Here is a 25,516-nt window from a genome sequence, read left to right as displayed (position 1 = left end):
ATCCTTCCCTGGGTTACTACAGGAGACAGATTGCATAACTGTCCCCAATTCTTTATTCCCCTTCCTGTATGCCACTCCCTTAACAGTATGACTCAGGTCTTCCCAACAAGAGGTGGAACCAGTGGCCCACTGCTTAGATCTGGGCCGGACTTGTGACTTGGCAATAGTGATGGAGTGCCAGTTTCAAGTCTTGATCACAAGAAGCCTTGCATATTTACAATTTTTATCTTCTCCCTAAGAACATGCTTGGCTAGCTTGCTGGAAGGATAAGAAGCATAGCTATGGTGTCACAGCCAACATCATCCTAAAAAGCCAGGAGAGAGCTGACCCAACTGACTAAAGAGACAAGGAGATGCTCCCCTGAGATCACCCAATCCTAGTCCAGATGAGCAGAACTGCCCAGTCAACCCATAGACTTGTGAAAAATAGTAAATCGTGGTTTTTATAAGGGTGGTTTGTAATGCAGCATTAGCTAACTGATACAGTTACCTGCAGTATTCCCATCCATTAAGATACTAGAGGCCTGGATAAGTTGTAGTAGCAGGTTTCCGTAACTGACACTTACAGTCTTATAATAAATTTTCCATTTGTCTTAAGTGTTCTCAATTGGGTTTCTGTTATATGCAACCATAAGAATCCTAAGTGACATGGGTTTTATAAGTTCTGAGAATAACAAGAACAGCATCTTACTTTTACAGAGTCCTATAAGAGGTAACCAGTTCTGTAACAGTGCATTAAAAAGAGATACACCATGAGCTTTGCTCTGAATGCTTCAACATGTTTGGGGCTGGATTTCTACTTTTGTTTTGTTGGTGGTGACACTGGCAGATTTTTATTTTTATTTGTTATTTATTTATTTATTTATTTATTTATTTTTTTGAGATGGAGTCTCAATCTGTCGCCCAGGCTGGAGATGTCACCATGGCACAATCTCGGCTCACTGCAAGCTCCACCTCCTGGGTTCCCGCCATTCTCCTGCCTCAGCCTCCCAAGTAGCTGGGACTACAAGTGCCCACGACCACGCCTGGCAAATTTTTTTTTTGTATTTTTGGTAGAGATGAGGTTTCACCATGTTAGCCAGGATGGTCTCGATCTCCTAAACTCGTGATCCTCCAATGTCACTAATATATAAATATATCCACATTGCAACAACTTAAAAGTCTACATATGCCTGAAGCATTAAAATGGAAAATTCCCCCTTTGCTATTCCCAACCTATAGTAAAGACCCTCCTCAGGGGAACCAGAGTTAATAGCTGAGACAGCTAATCAGGAGCAAGAACTTTGAACTTGCACCTTTACTGAAACTTGGCCAGTTGAAACCTGGCTGGAGAAGATAAGAACCTACAAAATTGTCAAAGAAGTGAACTGGGTTTTACTGTTGCTTCTTCTGCAGTTATTGGATCTGCTTTTAGGGTAGACTGTTGCTTGTTTGACCTGAAAATCCTCCATAGGCCATTTAATGATGTAAGTATTAAGCTGATCTCTCATCGGAATAGATGCCGGAGATGGTGAGCCCCTAAAACTTGAGTGTTTTAGCACAAAGAGGTTCACATAAGAGGCTGGCTTTATGCGTAAGCTAAGTGTTCTTATTGTGTGACAAGTATTAGTCTCTTTGAGATAAATGTTTTATTTTATATATTTAGCTTAAGATCTCACGGTCTTAAAAATGTCACTTGTTCTTATGAATAAACATTCGTGTTTGTTTGCAGGATTGCTGATAGGGAACTGAGCTCTAAGAAGCTAAAGGAGAGTCATGGCACACGGCAATGCTGTTTTGAGGCCCACAAGATACTTGTCAGTCTTGTAAGCACCATAAGAACCTTCACAGAGGGAGAGGACACCATTAGCAATGGCGATGATAAGTTCCTTCAGGAGCCACAATAGTAAACATGGACCCAGGGGAGCCAGGGCAGGGAAGAAAGAAGGTGATAGATACCTGTTGGAGATCAGGATAGATAGACTACACAACAATTGGAAATAATCTGGGTGTCAAATATTCATACAAGCCTAGTTTTTAATTATAGACTGTTAAAGCTAAGCTTGCAATATACCAGCTACAATTTATGTAAGTATACACCAAAAGAAGTATTTGGAAGGATATACCCCAGAACTTATACACAGGATATCTCTGAATAATAGCATCAGGAGTTCTTACAATTCTTGTACTTTTGACTTTAGTATTTTCTAATTTCTTGTAGTGTAAATGCACTAGTTATATAATTTTTAACAATTAAAAATTATCCCAAAGGGGAGAAATAAAAGAATGTATATCACATTTCCCTTAAGATAAACATCTGCTTTGTTTTATGCTTATGATTTTTTTTGAGACGGAGTCTTGCTCTGTTGCCAGGCTGGAGGCTGGAGTGCAGTGGCAGGATATTGGCTCACTGCAAGCGCTGCTTCCCGGGTTCACACCATTTTCCTGCCTCAGCCTCCCAAGTAGCTGGACTACAGGTGCCCACCACCACACCCGGCTAATTTTTGTAATTTTTTTTTAATAGTGATGAGATGGGGTTTCACCATGTTAGCCAGGATGATCTCGATCTCCTGACCTCATGATCCGCCTGCCTTGGCCTCCCAAAGTGCTGGGATTACAGGCATGAGCCACTGTGCCCAGTCATGATTGTTTTTAAAGAGCATGTGAAAGCATCTTTTAATTTTTTAGAATATCAATAGTTAAAATATAATTTCCTTTCCTTGTGACCTGATTATTTGGAGCTGCAGCACTTGGGTGTATATTGATAATTTGGTAACAGGCCTTTTATAGTCACTACTGGGGCTTGGTTTATAAGTTCTTAGGGATAAAATGATAGGGATGTGATTGGAGAACTAATCTAAAAGTAAATAGGTCTGCATGTCACTGAAGTTACTTGTTTGATCCTGTTTGCTACATATTCAATATCCCTCTAGGTTTTTGGAGTTCTATGGAGTCATAACAGGAAGAATAAAGAAGGCATCTGTGTCTTCCTGTGTGCCCTAATAGAAGAACATATATCTATGGAATCTTAAGGTTGGACTTTGTTATTGAAGTGCATAGAGTGGCCAAATATCTTGATTCACAAGAACAGTTCCCAATTTTAGATACTGTCAGGCCATTTATCTTCAAAAATAAAGTTTAAAAAGAGAGGCTTTAGACTTTAAATGTGTGAACTGTATAATACAGGAATTATCTTTCAATAAACCTGTTTTTTTAGAAAGAAGGGGATACTAGTCAGGTTCCAAGATGGCCACTTAGGAATAGCTCCAGTCTGCAGCTCCCAGCAAGACTGACGCAGAAGATGGGTGATTTCTGCATTTCCAATGGAGATACCTGGTTCATCTCACTGGGACTGGTTGGACAGTGGGTGCAGCCCACAGAGGGCGAGCTGAAGCAGGGCAGGGTGTTGCCTCACCTGGGAAGCGCAAGGGGTCAGGGGATTTCCCTTTCCTAGCCAAGGGAAGTCGTGACAGACTGTAACTGGATAAACAGTACATTTCTGACCAAATACTGCAGTTTTCCCATGGTCTCAGCAAGCGGCAGACCAGGAGATACCCTCCTGTGCCTGGCTCAGGACGTCCCATGCCCATGGAGCCTTGCTCACTACTAGCACAGCAGTCTGAGATCAACCTGGGATGTTGCAGCTTGACAAGGGGAGGGGCGTCCACCATTGCGGAGGCTTGAGTAGCTCACAGGGTAAACAAAGTGGCTGGGAAGCTTGAACTTGGTGGAACCCATTGCAGCTCAGCAAGGACTACTGCCTCTCTAGATTCCACCTCTGAGGGCAGGGCATAGCAGAACAAAAGGCAGCAGACAGCTCCTGCAGACTTAAATGTCCCTGTCAGACAGCTCTGAAGAGAGCAGTGGTTCTCCCAGCATGGCATTCGAGCTCTGAGAATGGACAGATTGCCTCCTCAAACAGGTCCCTGACCCCTGTGTAGCCTGATTGGAAGACACCTCCCAGTAGGGGCCGACAGACACCTCAAACAGGCGGGTGCCCCTCTGAGATGAAGCTTCCAGGGGAAGGATCAGGCAGCAATATTTGCTGTTCTGCAGCCTCCACTGGTGATACCCAGGCAAACAGGGTCTGGAGTGAACCTCTAGCAAACTCCAACAGACCTGCAGCTGAGAGGCCTTATTGTTAGAAGGAAAACTAACAAACAGAAAGGAATAGCATCAACATCAACAAAAAGGACATCCACACCAAAACACCATCTGTAGGTCACCAACATCAAAGACCAAAGGTAGATAAAACCACAAAAACGGGGAGAAACCAAAGCAGAAAAGTGGAAAATTCCAAAAACTAGAGTGCCTCTTCTGCAAAGGATTGCAACTCCTCACCAGCAACAGAACAAAGCTGGGTGGAGAATGACTTTGACGAGCTGACAGAAGTAGGCTTCAGAAGGTTGGTAATAACAAACTTCTCTGAGCTAAAGGAGCACATTCTAACCTATCTCAAGGAAGCTAAAAACCTTGATAGAAGATTAGATGAATTGCTAACTAGAATAAACAGTGTAGAGAAGACCTTAAATGACCTGATGGAGCTGAAAACCACAGCACGAGAACTTCATGACAAATGCGCAAGCTTCAATAGCCAATTCAATCAAGTGGAAGAAAGGATATCAGTGACTGACCATCAAATTAATGAAATAAAGTGAGAAATAAGATTAGAGAAAAAAGAGCTAAAAGAAATGAACAAAGCCTCCAAGAAATATGGGACTATGTGGAAAGACCAAATATATGTTTGATTGGTGTACCAGAAAGTGATGGGGAGAATGGAACCAAGTTACAAAACACTCTTCAGGACCAGGCGCTGTGGCTCACGCCTGTAATCCCAGCACTTTGGGAGGCCGAGGTGGGCAGATCATGAGGTCAGGAGATTGAGACCATCCTGGCCAATATGGTGAAACCCCAGCTCTACTAAAAATACAAAAATTAGCTGGATGTGGTGGCATATGCCTGTAATTCTAGCTACTCGGGAGGCTGAGGCAGGAGAATCACTTGAACCGGGGAGTCAGAGGTTGCAGTGAGTCGGGATCATGCCACTGCACTCCAGCCTGGCGACAGAGAGAGACTCCATCTAAAAAAAGAAAAAAAAAAAAAAAAAAAAAAAAAGAGAACACTTTTCAGGATATTATCCAGGAAAACTTCCCTAACCTAGCAAGGCAGGCCAACATTCAAATTCAGGAATACAGAGAACACCACAAAGATACTCTTTGAGAAGAGTAACCCCAAGACACAAAATTGTCAGATTCACCAAGGTTGAAATGAAGAAAAAATTTTAAGGGCAGTCAGAGAGAAACGTCAGGTTACTCAAGAAGGGAAGCCCATCAGACTAATAGCGGATCTCTCAGGAGAAACCCTACAAGACAGAAGAAAGTGGGGGCCAATATTCAACATTCTTAAAGAAAAGAATTTTCAACCCAGAATCTCATATCCAGCCAAACTAAGCTTCATAAGTGAAGGAGAAATAACATCCTTTACAGACAAGCAAAGGCTGAGAGATTTTGTCACCACCAGGCCTGCCTTACAAGAGCTCCTGAAGGAAGTACTAAACATGGAAAGGAACAACCAGTACCAGCCACTGCAAAAACATGCCAAATTGTAAAGACCATTGACACTATGAAGAAACTGCATCAATTAACGGGCAAAATAACCAGCTAACATCATAATGACAGGATCAAATTCAAACATAACAATATTAACCTTAAATGTAAATGGGCTAACCACCCCAATTAAAAGGCACAGACGGGCAAAATGGATAAAGAGTCAAGACTCATCAGTTTGCTGTATTCAGGAGACCCATCTCACGTGAAAAGATGCACATAGGCTGAAAAGAAGGGATGGAGGAAGATCTACCAAGCAAATGGAAAGCAAAGAAAAGCAGGGGTTGCAATCCTACTCTCTGATAAAACAGACTTTAAACCAACAAAGATCAAAAGAGTAAAGAAGGCCACTACAAAATGGTAAAGGTATCAATTCAGCAAGAAAAACTAACTATCCCAAATATATATGCACCCAATACAGAAGCACCCAGATTCATAAAGCAAGTCCTTAGAGACTTACAAAGAGACTTAGACATCCACACAATAATAATGGGAGACTTTAACACCCCACTATCAATCTTAGATCAATGAGACAGAAGGTTAACAAGTATATCTAGGACTTCAACTCATGTCTGGATCAAGCGGATCTGATAGACATCTACAGAACTCTCCACCCCAAATCAACAGAATATACGTTGTTCTCAGCACCACATCGCACTTATTCTAAAATTGACCACATAATTGGAAGTAAAACACTCCTCAGCAAATGTAAAAGAACAGAAATCACAACAAACTGTATCTCAGACCACAGTGCAATCAAATTGCAACTCAGGATTAATACACTCACTCAAAACCACACAACTACATGGAAACTGAACAACTTGCTTCTGAATTGACTACTGGGTAAATAATGAAATGAAGGCAGAAATAAAGATGTTATTTGAAGCCAATGAGAACAAAGACACAATGTACCAGAATCTCTGGGACAAATTTAAAGCAGTGTGTAGAGCCAAATTTATAGCACTAAATGCCCACAAGAGAAAGGAGGAAAGATCTAAATTCGACACCCTAACATCACAATTAAGAGAACTAATGAAGCCAGAGCAAACAAATTCAAAGGTTAGTAGAAGGCAAGAAATAACTAAGATCAGAGCAGAACTGAAGAAGACAGAGACACAAAAAAACCCTTCAAAAAATCAATGAGTCCAGGAGCTGTTTTTTTGAAAAGATCAACAAAATTGGCTGCTAGCAAGACTAATAAAGAAGAAAAGAGAGAAGAATCAAATAGACACAATAAAAAATGATAAAGTGGATATCATCACCGATTCCACAGAAATACAAACTACCACCAGAGAATACTATAACATCTCTATGCAAATAAACTAAAAAATCTGGAAGAAATGCATAAATTCCTGGACATATATACCCTCTCAAGACTAAAGCAGGAAGAAGTTGAATCTCTGAATAGACCAATAACAGGCTTTGAGATTGAGGCAATAATTAATAGCCTACCAACCAAAAAAAGTCAGGACCAGATGGAGTCAGCCGAATTCTACCAGAGGTACAAAGAGGAGCTGGTACCATTCCTTCTGAAACTATTCCAAACAATAGAAAAAAGGGAATCCTCCCTTACTCATTTTATGAGGCTAGCATCATTCTGATACCAAAGCCTGGTAGAGACACAACAAAAAAAGTGAATTTTGGTCCAATATCCCTGATGAACATTGATGTGAAAATCCTCAATAAAATACTGGCAAACCAAATCCAGCAGAACATCAAAAAGCTCATCCACCATGATCAAGTCAGCTTCATCCCTGGGATGCAAGGCTGGTTCAACATACACAAATCAATAAACATAATCAATCACATAACCAGGACCAATGACAAAAACCACATGATTAACTCAATAGATGCAGAAAAGGCCTTCGGCAAAGTTCAACACCCCTTCATGCTAAAAACTATCACTAAACTAGGTATTGATGGAACATACCTCAAAACAGTAAGAGTTATTTATGACAAACCCACAGCCAATATCATACTGAATGGGGAAAAACTGGAAGCATTCCCTTTGAAAACCGGCACAAGACAAGACTGCCCTCTCTCCCCACTCCTATTCAACATAGTGTTGGAAATTCTGGCTAGGGCAATCAGGCAAGAGAAAGAAATAAAGCGTATTCAATTAGGAAAAGAGGAAGTTAAACTGTCTCTGTTTGCAGATGACATGATTGTATATTTAGAAAATCCCATTGTCTCAGCCCAAAATATTCTTAAGCTGATAGGCAACTTCGGCAAAGTCTCAGGATACAAAATCAATGTGCAAAAATCACAAGCATTCCTATACACCAAAAATAGACAGAAGCCAAATCAACAATTACTACAAAGAGAGTAAAATATCTAGGAATACAACTTACAAGGGAATGTGAAGGACCTGTTCAAGGAGAACTACAAACCACTGGTTCATGAAATAAAAGAGGACACAAACAAATGGAAGAACATACCATGCTCATGGATAGGAAGAATCAATATTCTGAAAATGGCCATACTTCCCAAGGTAATTTATAGAGTCAATGCTATCCCCATCAAGCTACCATGGACTTTCTTCATGGAATTGGAAAAAAAACTACTTTAAAGTTCATATGGAACCAAAAAAGAGCCCACATAGCCAAGATAATCCTAAGCAAAAAACCAAAGCTAAAGGCATCATGCTACCTTACTTCAAACTATACTACAAGACTACAATAACCAAAACAGCATGGTACTGGTACCAAAACAGATATATAGACAAATGGAACAGAACAGAGGTGTCAGAAATAACACCACACATCTACAACTAATATTTGACAAATCTGACAAAAACAAGCAATGGGGAAAGGATTCTCTATTTAATAAATGGTGCTGGGGAAACTGGCTAGCCATATGCAGAAAGCTGAAACTGGATCCCTTCCTTAAACTGTATACAAAAATTAACTCAAGGTGGATTAAAGACCTAAATGTAAGACCTAACACCATAAGTCCCTAGAAGAAAACCTAGGCAATACCATTCAGGACATAGGCATGGGCAAAGACTTCATGACCAAAACACCAAAAGACCAAAGCAACAAAAGTCAAAATTGACAAATGTGATCTAATTAAACTAAAGAGCTTCTTCACAGCAAAAGAAACTATCATCAGAGTGAACAGGCAACCTACAGAATGGGAGAAAAATGTTGCAATCTACCCAACTGACAAAGGGCTAATATCCAGAATCTAAAAAGAACTGAAACAAATTTACAAGAAAAAACAACCCCATCAAAAAGTGGGCAAAGGATAGGAACAGACACTTCTCAAAATAAGACATTTATGCAGCCAACAAACATATGGAAAAATGCTCATCATCCCTGGTCATCAGAGAAATGCATATCAAAACCACAATGAGATACCATCTCATGCCAGTTAGAATGGTGATCATTAAAAAGTCAGGAAACGACAGATGCTGGAGAGGGTGTGGAAAAATAGGAATGCTTTTACACTGTTGGTGAGAGTGTAAATTAGTTCAACCATTGTGGAAGACAGCATGGGAATTCCTCAAGGATCTAGAACCAGAAATACCATTTGACCCAGCGATCCCATTACTGGGGATATACCCAAAGGATTATAAATCATGCTACCATAAAGACACATGCACACGAATGTTTATTGCAGTACTATTCACAATAGCAAAGACTTGGATCCAACCCAAATGTCCATCAATGATAGACTGGATTAAGAAAATGTGGCACATATACACCATGGAATACTATGCAGTCATAAAAAAGGATGAGTTCATGTCCTTTGCAGGGACATGGATGCAGTTGGAAACCATCATTCTAAGCTATCACAAGGACAGAAAACCAAACACCGCATGTTCTCATTCATAGGTGGGAGCTGAACAATGAGAACACATGGACACACGAAGGGGAACATCACACACCGGGGCCTGTTGGCGGGGGGAGGGCTAGGAGAGGGATAGCACTAGGAGAATTACCTAATGTAAATGACAAGTTGATGGGTGCAGCGAACCAACATGGCACATGTATACCTATGTAACAAACCTGAATGTTGTGCACATGTGCCCTAGAACTTAAAGTATAATAATTTAAAAAATAATAAGTAAATAAATAAAATAAAATAAAAGAAGGGGGTATAACACAGGGGTGACATGTTAGTACAATAAAGAAAGCACATTGCCCTGAGCTCAATAAGTGATTGTTGAATGAATGAATGAACAATAGCCTGAATACAGATAAATATTCAATTGGCCTGTTTTTGTTTAAAGTAGGCTCTGTGCTCAAACTGTAAAATTAGAGTTGATTTGTAACATTACTGTGAATACCAAGAAGAGAAATAATAGAAGGGAATCAGAGTTCTAAAGATACAACTATATCTCAAGTTAGGAGAACAATTTTTAACATCTGATGATGGTATATGTGGGAGCCCACCCCTAAGATGACCTCCAATGATTCCCACCTCTTAGTATTCACATCCTATGTAATCCCTCCCACATTATATTAGGGTTGATCTGTGCAACTAACAGAAAATGGCCAAAGTGATGGTTTGTCACTCCCAAGACTAAGCCATAAAAGACAGTGTATCTTCTGCTCCACCCCCTCTTCTCTCAGATAATTTGTTCTGTGGGAAGCCCAGCTCCTGTGTCATGAGCAACCCCAAAGAAAGGCCCATGTTGTAAAGAAATGAGCCTCCCTTCTAACACCCAAATGAGTGAGCTTTGAAGCCTTCAGATGACTGCAGCTACAGCTGACAGCTTAACTGTAACTTTATGAAAGACCCTGAGCCAAAACCACCCAGCTAACTCCCTTCTGGATTCCTGACCATGAGAAACTGTGTGTAATAAATGTCGGTTGTCATATAAGCTGCTAAATTTGGGGGCAATTTGTTATGCAGCCTCAGGTAACTATTACAGTAGAGAATAGGAGAACTGACAAAATGTAGAGATTCCAGTCTTAGGTAACAATGTAGGCATTTCTAGAAAACAGAAAACCGATGAAATTCTGTAACACCTGATTTGCCTTGGGCCTTCTATCCTATTAATTCATTTCCCTTTACAAGTTCTTAATGTGCTTGACTGGAAGATTTTATTCTCCTATGGAAACATTTCTAGTTGTATAATGAGTATCCACAGAAAATTTGGATTTACTTTAAGTTGGTTATGATTATTTTCTCTGTAAAAATTAATGTCCTTTTCTTAAACACTAGAATTACTTTTCCTATAATAACCATAAAATTTATTATGTGAGAAAGATGATGTTACACAGAAGTAAGTTTAGTTCAGAACAGTCAACAAATTTTAAGACCTTTTTCCATCATATAATTTTCTATTATGATTTTGAAAATAGATAATTTCCCAGTTCAATCAAACTAGAGTGCTTTTGGCAGATGATATCTCTTTTGTAGGTCCACAGTTCAAAAACACGGGAAGGAGTTACAGCCCACTGTCAGATAAAGCAAATTTAATCTTAGAAAAAACTACCCTCACTAATGAATGAACCAAAAAGAATTTCCTTTTACTAGTTTAACTGTGCCAATTTATTGCAACAAATATCTCCAAATAAGAATGAGTGTAAGTAATGAGAATATGATAGTATTTACAGGTTGTTTGTCCAGTCTCTCCTTTACTTCTGAATAGCCTCTCCTGATCACTTGTATGTCCATAGGGTAACACACAGCAGCCATATTCGTCAAACATCAGACCTTGGCCCCAGTTGATTCTGCCAAGGTGAACATCCGATAATTCTGAAAATTTGGAATCGTGAGTGGGGAAGGGAGCTAAGAAAGGATTGGGATTGATTTTGTTTTTCTCAGGATAACTGGACCTATGATATATAAACTTGGGAGCAGTCTTCGTCATGTTTTCATCAATGTAGTAAAAAGCAGAGGAAAAATGTTGGTTAAGAGGCAGGGAATGAATCAGAAACACAGAGAGAAGCATACATAGAAGTCAAGAGAATGTTTTCAGCTCCATCTTTGTCCTTTGATTCAAGATATTCCTGTGTTTTTCTAATATATTTGTTAAGCTCAAGGGGGTTTCGTTACTTAAAAATAAGAGTTCTATCTAATACAGAAATAACATAGTGCTATATCCTAAAGGGTTAGTTAAGAATATGAATCATATTATAGAAGAACATTAGGGTAGGATTATACGTATGTAATAGATGTTAATGAAAAAAGCAAGTTTGGGAAGGTTATTTGCTAACTTTTCCAAATGATACCATTCATGTTTTAAATTATTTATATATAGGCATTCCAAATAATTATAGTATCATGTAAACAAAAATGTCAACAGTGGTTCTCTCTGATAGAATTGCAGAACATTTTACTCCCTCCTTTTAAAAAAGATCTCATGGCTATCATAATATCTGGTTTCAATTGATAGATATCAAGCAATGGATGAGTTCTCTGTTGTTTTTAAACTTTTATATCTTTTATTTTTGCTTACTCAACTTGCAGATTGATAAATATTCCATATATTATTTTAATTTTCTTTTTGGTGTGAATCTTTATTTGTCCTAATTTTTTCTTGTTCCTCATCTTGGTGCCTATGTAGTATTTGTTCTTAATACACAAGAAATCCAAGTTCTTTATTGATACAAAAGTTAAAAAGCAACAGAGAACTCATCCATTGCTTAATATCAATTGAAACCAGATATGATAGTCATGAGAATGTAAAACAAGAAAAAAAACTTCTGTAAATTATAGTTTGATTGTCACAGTTATATTATGTGGATAAACAAAAGGTTTATAACAAGGCACTGAATAAACAATATGTAGTTTATAAGGCTCAGTCATTCTCTGGGCAGCTAGTCACTGTCTCAAATTTCACTCATATAGTAACTGTTTAATCCAAAGTGAAAGTCCAACAGATAATAAACACACCCTGGAAGGATAATGGATGCTAAAATCTAAGCACACTATGATAAAATGACATTTATATTTAAAGTAGATGGTTAAAAATGACCAGAAAAAAAATATTCAATGGAAAAAGTAGAAAATGACCAGATTGCATATTGAAAACATTTTTGCAGAAACAGATTTTCTAAACCAGAAGTCCCCAACCTTTTTGGCACCAGGAACCGGTTTCATTGAAAACAATTTTTCCATGACAGGAGGAGTGGGGGATTGTTTCAGGATGAAACTGTTCCATATCAGATCATTAGGCATTAGATTCTCCTAAGGAGCGTACAACTTAGATCCCTCATATGCAAAGTTCACAATAGGGTTCACACTCTTATGAGAATCTAATGCCGCTGCTGATCTGACAGGAGCCAAGCTCGGGCAATAATGCTCACTCGCCCTCACTCACCTCCTGCTGTGTGGCCCAGTTCCTAACAGGCCATGGACCAGCAGGGGGTTGGGGACTCCCAGTTCAGATCAAGGGTTTGTAGCCTGGGGGTGGGGGATCTAAACCATGATTTATTCATATATAAAAGATCAAATTCAAACTCTCTCTCTAAATACCTGCTTGGCATCTCACCCCCAACCTGTTTTATACCAAAAAACTTCAATCACAAGATGGGGTTGGCAGTATTTCAGAAATGCTTTTCAACAGTACAACAACCTTTTTTTAGAAACTAGGATTAGCTTAACACAAATATGGGTATGTAAAAGTAGGCACTGAGTTATGCAATATTTATTCAAGTGGAATTCTTCCAATATTTTCTAGAAGAGAGCTACTTTTCAATAATACCGTTCTGTGGACCAACATCTTAGAGGAAGTGCTTTTGAGTGTTCATCTTTTTTAAAAATAAGTGTTCTTAAGTATAAAAAATGCATAAGTGTGTAAAAGTAAGATAAAAATTAGATTTTCTGTGTAACCAATGATTAATTTCAGCAAATTTTATTTGAAAATTTTAAAATTGGGATTTTTTATGTGAAAGTTCTCTCCATTAGTTTTTTTTCCATTTTTAAAATCCTGACAAAAATTACTACATTTGGATCTACACGTTTCTAACTTTTCTCCTTTAGTTCATTCCTAACAAGCTTGTTACTTGTCAAGAGTGAACTATCTCCCTCTGCATTCATCTGCTCAGTGAACCATCTCCATTACTGTCTCCATCTCTTCACTGTCTATTCTCTATTTCCATCTTGAGCCTCTTTAGTCTGGTCTTTGACTTGATGGTGGAATGGCACTGTATGTTCTTCCCACTTATCCACCATTACACATAGCTCTAAACTTGTCTATTTTCCTGAGTGCTCAGTAGCTGTCCTTTCCTTTTCCTCTGGATTTCTGAAATCTGACCATTGTCTGAAATTCAGTCTATAGCCCATTGGCCGTAGCTTCATAAAGTCTTCTTTCTCAAGAACTCATTCATGGCCAACCATAGTGGTTTACACCTGTAATCCCAGCATCTTGGGAGGCTGAGATGGGAAGATGACTTGAGCCAAGGAGTTCAAGACCAGTCTGGGCAACATAGGGAGACTTTATCTCTAGAAAATTTTTTTAAAAATTAGCCAAGAGTGGTGGCACGCATCTGTGGTCCTAGCTACTTGGGAGGCCGTGGTGGGAGGATCATTTGAGTCCTGGAGGTCAAGGCTGCCATAAGCTGTGATCGTGCCACTGAACTCACTTCTCAAAGTAAAAAAAAAAAGAACTCATTCATCCTCAAGATTTCAACTCTCACTTGATTCCTGAATCTTAGCTCCAACTGCCTACTGGGCATCCCACTAAAGTTATGGCCTCTTCTAGGATAGAACTCATTATTGGACCATCTGAGCAGACTATTGTCAGTCTTCATTGTTTCATTACTAAGTACTGCCATTCTTATATAGATTCTATCTCTCAAATCTATCTTTTCACTTCTCTTTACAATTACTGTTCTTAGGCTATGGCTTCATTATCACATTGATTTCTCCCTCCCCTGGTCGGACATTAGTCTTTCAAAATAAGGCTAAGATATAGGCTTGCATATTGGTAGTTTATTTGGGCAATAATCCCAAGAAGCATAACTGAGAGCCTAAGAGAGTAGGACAGAGAAGGAGGGAGAATGAGTTCAAAAATGCCTCATTGAATTGGCCACCACTATGGGTAACTGATGCTAGGTCTCACCAGGACCTTATAATGAATCTTATGAAATGCATCTCAGAAAATCCACCTGAGAGGTGAAAAGAAAAAATATTTATTCAGAAGTTCCTGGCCTCCATTGATTAAAGATGACCCTGCTGGCAATACCTCCCCTGAACCTCCTGACTGCATGTGCATGAGTCTGAGCAGTTCTGCTGGCCTTCACCATGGCATTGGAGAAGCTCTGCACAGGCAAGAGACAAGCAAACAGAAAACAAAGACATGGGTAGTGGTAGGTAAATGTTTGGGGTTTAGGTGACTGTTGTCCAGTTGTATCAACAAGATGCTGGATCAAACCTATTATAGCAACTTCTAGAGCAAGACATCGCAGAAAAAGGACTTGACTGGTTCATAAAAGGCATATAATACACCTTTTATTTAGTTCGTTGTGTGGTTCTCTTGTTTCTTCAGTAGGACTCTAAATGTCTCAGTAACATATATCCATTCAGCAGAATTAAGACACTTGCTAAATGAATCATTCAATCATTCACATTCAATTTTCTCATGAAAATATTAAATATTTCCAGTTCTATTTTCTCAATAAATTGACCAATTTAGTAAAATTCATGTCATATAGTTAACTCTCTTGAATTCTACCAACAACTACCACCAGCCCTCTCTGGATCTGCTCCCAGTATTGATGTCAAAGCATTCCCACCCACCATTATTAAAGCTTATATTTTGAACTCTTTTCTCCTGATTATATTTTGTTTCTACTACATGGTTTTCCTCAAGACCATGTAACCTCTGTGTAGGAAGTTTGACCAGTTTAGCAACACAGTTACTGGCTAAAAAAAATAAAGAAGGTGAATGGACTATCTAAGGTTGGAACACTGGGCTCATTAGCCCTCACAGTCCAGCCATCTAAACTAGACTATGTTTTGAAATCTTCCATCCCTGGATTAAGATAAAATTGTTCCAGTAACTTAAGGTTGCTTTTCATTACATTTACTTATCTTTACACCCTACAACTTCGATAGACTTTTTTTTTTTTTTGCATTCTCTTCTCTAATCTAGTCCATCAAGATAGTTTGGAAAACTTTAGCAATTCATATCAGTTCAGGTTAGATGATGACACTCAGGCTGTGTTTATGTCCTACATGCAAATAGTGTTTATTTTGAGGATGTTCTAAAAATGAGAAGGTGAAAACAAAGTCACCTTTTTTATCCTTTGGGTGAAATATAACATCCACAGAATTTATCAAGCTCTTTACTTATCATCAGGGGTTTTCAAATGTTGAAGACAGAGTGTTCAGAATACCTCCCTTAAAGGAAATTTGGGGAGTTATTTAGACCTAAAATAAATGCCATTATTGTTTTTAAAGACACTAGGAAAAATGTTAGAGAATTTGAAAAATATACTCATTCATTTAACAAATATTCACTAAGCATTCTACTGTGAAAAAGAATATAAATCCTTGTTTATCACTTTAAAAAATCTTTATTTTCCCACTTATACAACATTAAATACATTTTCTGCAAAACAAACAAACTAAAAGCTTGGAAAATATAAAAGCACATATAAACACACCACTCAAAGGAATACTGTTAACCTCCAATTGATGTCTCCATTGCTTCTTCAGTAAAATCCCCTCAAACATGTTTTCATGGGTTGAAAACATTAAAAAGAGTCTCTATTCGGGTAGACTCATTTCTAGGTACTGAGATTGTATCCTACTCTTCATGGTATCAACCCCAAGAGTTGACACATACTATGTGCTAATAAAAATGTTTAAGGGGATAGTTCATCAGTCCCATCAGAAACCAGACATAAACAAAATATATTACCAAATGAGCTCAATTCCCCATAGCACCTGCTGTGAAGCAGGACATTTGGAATGCTTAGGCTCATTAACTCATTTAATTACAAGTGGATGTGCACCAATCTTGAATAGAGTTTCTCTATGTTTACCACGCGATGACAAACTTTGGTGTTTTATTAGGAATGATATTTGGTGGCACGGGCAAGAAAAGTCCTTCCTTACCTGGTTATTGAAAATCAGGAATATGCTATCATTTGGAGCACAAATGGCAGCAACAGTCTAAAATTCTCTGCACCACTTTGTTTCACACCAACCAGAGGAATAAGGCAAAGACTGATTGACAAATGTCAGTAACTCATTTTTCACATATGAAAAAAGGTGACTAAACTGAGAAAATTCTCATTTCAATGTTCTTGCCAGAAGGCTCAAGTAATTAGCAAAACTAAACCAGCAAAAAAAGAGCAAAGCCCATTATTTTTCTTATGTTTGGAAATTACATAAGTACTTTCCTTCAAAAATAAAAGTTTTCCAGCCGATATCTGTATGCTGGATATAAACAATTAGCCTCTTTTAATATGGAATTTTCCCTTTTATTTTTAGTATTAGAAGAGAGATTCTAATAAATCTATGAGGAGGAGTATCACCCCTTATTTGTAACCTCAGGACATAAAACAAATATTTCCGACCCCCCTCAAAGTGTGGAGATAGGTCCCATATTTGTAAAACTAAGTTCTTTTAACCCTTAAGGAAATGAAACCAGCTTTTAGTCGGCCAATGTTTTTTGCTACAGTTTTAATACGCAGTCAAACTTGATTATGAAAGCAGACAGCAGATATTTGGAGCTGAGGGATAAAAAAGTAACAGGTCTAGCATGGGAGACCTGGGGAAAATGGATGGTGGTGTCATTTATTGAAGTGGGAAAGGCAGAAAAGCAGGTTTGGGGAAGCTGGAGAGGAGTTCTGTGTGGCTACTTGGTGTCTGTGGTAACATAATTCAATCTTGGTTATGAGTCTGTGGTGCTGTTTTGTTTAACTGAGCTTATGACTTGGTCCTGTTTTTCATTCTGTTCCAATACCCCAAGAGAAATGAATCTTGCCTCACCTTTGCCAGGCCTCCTTACTGGGCTCTTGCATCACCTCTCCCCTTGAATAGTAGGCCAGAAGGGACAGGCCATCCAGGTGTCACTTCTAATCAGGCTTTCAAGGCCAGCTACCTGCCTTACCTAGAGTTCATGAGACCCTTTTATGTCAAACTCTCTGTGCTAAGATATGGATCATCAGTGATTCAGAAGTCAGGCCCTTTCCTGACTTCTCTGTCTTGTGAACAATTGGCTTCATCCCACTGAGTTCTGAGCGAGACAGTTGTTCAATTAAGAGAACAGATTTTTTAGACTATTCATCTGTTAGCTGGAGAAAATGAGGTGCTATGGGACAAATGGTTAGTTGTGTATAATACATGAACTTAGGAATAATCATCAGGCTCTTGAAGACCTCATCAAGCAAGGAAATATATGCTAGTTAGCTTCAGTGGTCTTCAAGAAGAGGCTCTGCAGTTTTAAGTAATGTATCTCAAAGCTTGCAAAGGCATTTTTTTTTTCCCAAAATAAGCCTTAAAATTGTTAAGTATGGAGTTAGAGTCACCATGTATATTTGAATTGTACAGTGAACCACTGGGATAATTCAGGCTGACTCCATAACCTCTTAATTATCTTTGACAGTTTAGAAAAATGAGTGCTTCCTATCCTGAATTACCCAGGTAATTACACTTGTAAACCTTACCTACTATCTTTTATTGTAAATGATGTTCTAATTTGAGTTGGCACTCTTTTAAATGACATTTTAGGGTTCAAATTCTTTCCTAGGAGATAGAGAAAACTTAAGAAAAAGGTCCTCCAGAACCCCAAGTCTTGAAATAGCTGCCAGTAAACCAGGAACAAATTCCATATCAAAAAGAGCCTAAAGTTCATCTCTATTCTGATACACATAGTCACAATTCTAGTTTTCTAGTATTAAAAAACTTAATCAAATGAGGAAATATCCTGGTTTTAAAATGAATTGATGGTTTGTTTGTTTAAAAATATTACAACTTTTTATAATAATCATATTTCCCAAGGCTGCCAAACTAGTTCCTTCTTCCATATTGTGCCAAGCTATTTGGCCAGCTAAATGGACAGTGATCTTATTTTATTCAAGTATACTATAGAATCAGTGAGTCGTTTGCAGCTCTAAATTTACTCCCTCCTGTGATCCCACCAATAATAAACTACTAGCCTTCAGGGAATGGCATTAAATATTTTCCTCTTTTGGCAACTTAGTCTCTGAATTCAAAATCAAATGACGCTTTCATGTTAAATGACCAATTCAAGTGTTTTTTAAATGCATTTTTATAAGATGCAGCATATATTTTTTAGCAACTAGCAAATAATTATATTAATATACCTATACCAATTGTTTAAATCATAATGAAATGCTGACAAATAAAATAGCAATTACTAATATAAAATGGGGAAATAATTAGCCTGTTTTTACTCTTCTGCATTTGTATAGAGAACATCTAAGATATTTTTGAGTAACGGTATTCCCAAGCAAAGTAAACTGAATATTTATCTGGTGGATTTAGGCAGCAGAACACAACACAGACAGTTTACATGTTTCAAGAAGTTACGTACCTCCTGCAAGCAATATAACCTAATATCCAAATTATCTTAGTCAATTTGAGCCTCTATAACAAAGTACTATAAACTGGGTGACATAACAATAGAAATTTATTTCTCACAGTTCTGGAGACTGAAGTCTGTGATCAGGGTGCTAGCATGCTGAGGGTCTCGTGAGAGTCCTCTTCTGGTTGCAGACTGTCAACTTTTCGTTGTACCCTCATATGGTGGAAAGACAGCTAGCTAGCTCTCTGGTCTCTTAAGAGCACTAATCCCATTTATGAGGGCTCCACCTTCCAAAGGTCCTTCCACCAACTACTATCGCACTGGGATTATAGTTTCAACATATGAAATTTGGGAAGCACACGGACATTCACTCCATTGCACAAATCTTCTGACCCATTCTAAACTTATTAGGATTTTTCTCATTCCAGCTACAGAAATCTCATATGAAAGTCCATAACATTATTAAGTAGCAAAAAACAATGATATCCATCCACAAGATGCATTTTCCCCACTGGCCCTTAGTGGCTCTTTAAATACTAAACATTTATAAACAATTGATAACATGAGAGGATTACACAAGCAAAGATTTCACTCTTTTGTTTCACTTCTGATGGGCAAAAAGTCAAATGAGGTGAAGCTGATATAGGTTTAAAAAGAGCCTTGAGTGACACCCCAGGGTATTGAAAGGGAATGAAGAGAAACTTACGAAAGGTAGAAACAGATCTCAGCAGATGTTAATTTTCTTGAGTTGCTCAAATTATTTAGGACAATTGCAAGTCAACAATCAGGGAGAAATTGATTTGGAAAAGTTAGATGAGGAGTTTAATTGAACATGAGAAAAAGCACTGAGTCAGCACTTGGGTAACTACATAGGAAATGTTGACTCAGGAATTAAGCAGACTGGCTGATCTGCAAAATGGATCAATGTTAGAAAAAAAAATCACCATAATTTCCCATCTGCTACTGGCGTCAAGGCAGAAAGACTAGTTTTCAAATAATAAAAAAAGCAAATATTTGTGAAGTGCTAACTTAACAGCTTTGCCATATTACCTTAGTTATTCTCACAACAACCTGTAGGGACTCACCGAGAACCCCAGAATTGATATAAAGATTATTCTAAAGACATTTGAAATTCAACAGATGCAGAAAAACGCCTTCTCAGGACTTACCCTATCTCACTAAATGCAGAAACTACTGGGAGTGAGGCTGCCATAAATCTCCTCTTCCAGAGAATTTTACTGGCCAGAAAGAAGACAGAGAAGACCACTTGTACCTGCATAAACAAACATTATCACAAACTTTCTTCTTTTTCATTTCTTCCCCTAAATACTCATTTGTTCTTCCCTACATAGAAGCCTTTACTCCCTCCTTCTTCTCCCTCATTAAGTTACCTCTCCCCTATTAAGTTAGGTATATAAACCCCCATCTTTAGTTGTTTAGAGTCACATTTTTCTGTGTGCTCCTGCGTGAATAAAAATCTATGTTTTGTCTAAGTTTAATTCCCAGGACCTCAAGAACTGAACCTAAGAGGGCAGAGGAAAAGATTTGCCTCCCCAACAAAACCTATAAGGTAAGTAATTTCATCTTCATTATAAACATGAGAAAACTTAGACTCAAAGAAGTTATAAAATTTGCCCATGTTTATTAAACCAGAGGAATGAGGATTCAAATGCAGGATTCAAATGCAGGTTAGGCTGGGCACTGTGACTCACACCTATAATCCTAGCACTTTGGGAGGCCAAGGCAGGCATATCATATGAGGCCAGGAGTTCGAGACCAGCTGGCCAATATGGCGAAATCCCATCCCTACTAAAAATACAAAAATTAGCTGAGTGTGGTGGCACATGCCTGTAATCCCAGCTACTCCGGGGGCTGAGGCACGAGAATCGCTTGAACCCAGGAGGCGGAGGTTGCAGTGAGCCAAGATCACACCACTGCACTCCAGTCTGGGAGACAGAGCAATACCCTGTCTCAAAACAAAACAAAACAAAACAAAAAAAACACAAAAAGCCACAAAAAACACATGCAAGCTATATTATTCCAGAGTCTACATTAGTATCACTTCATTAAATTGTTCTTATGTGGTCTAGAGGCTTTAGCGGCCATGCAAACGGGCAGATCTTAAAAGTGATTCTTCTTAGACCTTACCATTAGGTGTCCTAATTCTGAATGTTTTGGTATTTACCAGGAGGGGCATTATTTGGGTGACTGCAAGGTTTACCTAAATTATTTGGTAAAAGAAAAGATAAATGGAGCATTTAACTTTATTTTACTTCCTTCACAAGCCAGTTTCTAAGGTTGGTATGTTTAATTCACTGGAAAAAATTTCTTACATACAACTGAAAAACTGACTCAAGGTGAAAGAATCTAGCATGAGTAAGACTTGTAGTTTCTCACAGTCAGTAATGCAGAAATTGATCAGGCAATACACAGGACATATACCAACCAGAGACCAATGCCTTTGAACTCCCAGACACGCTCTAACTTTGCACAGCTGAAGAAACAGCCACTGAACACTCATTACTAGCAGCCATGAAGGAAGAAGACAGCCAGCCAACCTCACAGTGAATCGACTGCAGTTCAAAGGATATGTATTAAAGGAGTAAGCTGGGGATGGGGGTGAAAGGGAAGTAGGATGGGGGCGTAAAAGTAAAAATGTCTCTGTGATAGACACAGATAGGAAAGCAAGCACTGAAGTAGGCAGCACCACAGAGCTGTGTTAAAGATGCCAAGACATACTACTACCTCCCTCTAGCTAAAATAATGGAGATGAATTAACATGCATAGATTTCTAGGGCATTTTTGAGAGAAAAAAAATCAAGGTATAAAACAATACATGTAACATTTTTGTTTTTAAAAATCCACAAAATGGTATATATTTCCCAGGGATATACACATATAATGTCCATCGGTATATGCACAATAAAAAGACTGGAACCATACTATGGAAATAAACACAGACCACCCAAAATGAGAACAATCAGAAGCTATTTATTCATTACTTACTAAAATAAGGGAGTCAAACACCATCACTTGTGTTTGGCAGATACTCACAGGCAGCCAAGGCAGAGATGAAAAGCTTTATAGTGAAAAGAGGGAAGACTCACAAATGCTACAATTGAAACTGTTGGTTTGGGAAGCTAGAGGTGGGTAATTACAAGTAAGCCATCTTATGTGGTTGGTTTGGGGAGTACATTTGGCTTTGTCTTGTTGGTTCTGAGTTAAAAGCTGACAGTCATTGACCAAGCACTGACACTTCTGAACCAATTGTATCAGAGCTTGCGGTTTGGCTTCCCAGGCTGGTTGCTGCAGAGGTTGTGTGTCCGAGTTCTATTGACATACATGGTCTGGTCCTTGTCGGTTTGTATATTTAGTCTCAGTATGCACCAAACTAATATTAGTGGTTACTACTGGCAAGATGGGAAGGGATAGGGTCAGCAAATAATTTCATATTTTGTAATTCTAAGTTTGTTTATAAGGAGAATATATTTACTCATTTTTTTTACAATTTTGTAAAATTCTGAAGCAAAATGGCAGAAGATTGACAGCTATCATTCCTAATCCTCACAACACTGCAAGACGAGTTGTATTCTTATTTTACAGTGGAGGAAAGTGAGGCATTAACAAATTAACCAGTTCAAGACCACACAGTTGATAAATAGCACATATGGAATTTAATTCCAGGCATATCTGATCCTAAAAGTTACTTTTCACTATGCCATGCTGCTGCTTACAAATGTATAGTTATACTAACACTAAAAGAGAGAAAGGGCTGGGCATGGTGGCTCATGCCTGTAATTCCAGCACTTTGGGAGGCTGAGACAGGAGGGTCACTTGAGCCCAGGAGCTTGAGACCAGCCTGGGGAACAAAGTGAGATCCTATTCTACAAAAAGTTTTTAAAAATTAGCTGGGTGTAGTGGTGCATGCCTGTGGTCCCAGGCACTTGGGAGACTGAGGCAGGGGGATCACTTGAGCCTACAGTAAGCCATGTTTGCCCCACTGCACTCCAGCCTGGGTGACAGAGAAAGACCCTGTCTTAAAAAAAAAAAAAAAAAAAAAAAGAGAGAGAGAGAGAGAGAGAGAGAAAAAAGGCAAGGTGCGGTGGCTCATGCCTGTAATCCCAGCACTTTGGGAGGCCAAGGCGGGCAGAGCACGAGGTCAGGAGATTGGGACCATCCTGGCTAACACAGTGGAACCCTGTCTCTACTAAAAAATTCAAAAAATTAGGCAGGCATGGTGGCGGGCGCCTGTAGTCCCAGCTACTCGGGAGGCTGAAACAGGAGAATGGCATGAACCTGGGAGGCAGAGCTTGCAGTGAGCCAAGATCCTGCCACTGTACTCCAGCCTGGGCGACAGAGAAAGACTCTGTTTCAACAAAAAAAAAAAAAAAAAAAAGAGAGAGAATGGCCATTTTTACTCCTTACAAAGGGTGAGCATAACATATTGGATTAACCCAGTATTAGCATCTATTAGTACAATAGCATCTATCTACTAAAATGGTATTAGAACTCAGAAATGGCGGTTGCCATTTCAAGTTATCTGAAGTTATAGAACTTGACACGTGACAGCACGTGAAGTCCTGCCTGAAGTCTGATCCTTTGTACTTCCAGAAGGGTAGCTTTGGCTTTTGAGAAAGAGATAGCATTTAAAATGTAGTTATAACTAATGAGAAAGTAGGTATCTTTCAGAAAATTCCTTTTAGAACACCATCTATCACCTATATCATTGATAATGGTGTTAGCCAATTTCTAATCTAGGAAATGCTAATGTATCAATTTCCTATGGATTTAAAGCAGTTGTGTGAACCAGCTGACTGTTTTTCATGTGGTAATGTAGTTAACTTAACTTTGATTACCTTGATGATCAAGAACTTATCAAGGTACCTCTAAATTAAGAAGGGTTAACCAATTGTTGCAGGATTAAACTTTTTTTTAAAAATCTTTACTTGGAACCACAGGTTATAATGATCCGTAATTTTAAAAACAACAGTTTTTATGTTGGGTAACTACAGAACTCACATGGAAAAACAGATTAATATGTATAAATATCTTTGCTATTTACTGCCCTAAATATTACATCAATGATTTACATAGTAACTCAGTGCTTCTCAACACTGAAACAGCATAGTAAAATAATCTGGAGATCTTAAACAATAATATCAATGCCCTCCTCCCTTCCTCCAAGGTTCTGATTTAATTGGTCTAGGGAAGGTCTCTGCATCAGTATTTTTAAAAAGATCACTAGTTGATTCTAATAGGCAGCCTAAGTTGAAAAGCACTGCTATAGAAGAAGATGCTAAGATGAAAAGGACTTCATGATGTGGTTCAGTTTGTTCACCAGCATACATCCCTTTGGAGAATCATTATCACCTATGCTATGAGTTCCTGGTGAGGCTGACCCTGACTCTTCTAAACCACAGCGAGTCCTCGTAGTGTGCACATGACCCAGTTCAGAGTAATGCTTTGTATACATTGATGCTATATAATTAGATACACATATATTTTATACCCTCTTAGTGGCTTAGTATTTTTGTCATTATGAAGCATACATTTTATCATTTTATTTTTACAAATGCTTTTACCTTATAGTTTGCTGCTATGGTTCAAATGTGCCTGCCAAAACTCATGTTGAAATTTAATTGCCATTGTGAAACTGTCTTTGCATAAATTATAACTGAGAAACTTATGACAGTGAAAGAGATCTGATCTAACCAACTCCATCTTGCCTTTAACCTCAAACTGCCCTTGATCATCCCTGGGTGTGGGCCAAGCTAACTTTGGGAGAAATTTAATTTACAGTTTAAATGAAAATAACACTTCCCCCAAACTAAACCACTTTTATAAAATGAATGAAAGGCCACCAGATTAGGAAGATGAGAGGGGCCTGAATCCTGCTAAAATACAGGTATAAAAGATTACCACCTATTATTCCAGAGGTCACGAGATTTGTTAACTTCTTCGATTACTCCTGTATTGATTTTTTGAGATGTCTTTTCAGGCTTTTGCACTTCTGACTACCAGATAGCCCCATGTGGACCTGCAATGCTGGATTCAACCAGTCTTATGGCCCCCACACAGATGCAGACACAGTGCAGTAGGGCTGCTTTCCACACCCCTATGATTGAATCCCCAACCAATCAGCATTTCCTAATCCCTCACCCCCTGCCTGTCAACCTATCCTCAAATAGCCTCCAAATTTTCAGGTGGCTGATTTAAGTCATAATAAAATTCCTATCTCCTGTTTAGCTTGATCTAACATGTATTAAACTCTCTATTACAATTCCCACATCTTGATAAATAGGCTCTATCTGGACAGTGGGCGAAATGAACCCATTGGATAGTTACAATTGTAATAGTGTTAAGAAGTGAGGTCTTTAAGAAGCGATTAGGTCATAAGAGCAGAGCCCTCATGAATAGATCAAAGCCATTATGATGGGAGTGGGTTAGTTTCATTGGAGTGGGTTCCTGATAAAAGG

The 25,516-nt window shown here is 38.5% G+C and overlaps 1 long non-coding RNA gene across 2 annotated transcripts in view; it reads right to left on the bottom strand.

The window, feature by feature from the left end:
• Positions 1-25,516, bottom strand: part of LOC105467226 (uncharacterized) — a 116,632-nt gene that overhangs the window by 73,236 nt on the left and 17,880 nt on the right. The gene's annotated exons all lie outside the window — the stretch shown is intronic.

Source organism: Macaca nemestrina, chromosome 6 (genome assembly GCF_043159975.1).
Source record: "Macaca nemestrina isolate mMacNem1 chromosome 6, mMacNem.hap1, whole genome shotgun sequence".
Lineage (NCBI taxonomy): Eukaryota > Metazoa > Chordata > Mammalia > Primates > Cercopithecidae > Macaca > Macaca nemestrina.
Note: the sequence above shows the minus strand (reverse complement) of the source record. Positions and strands in the feature narration are given on the sequence as shown.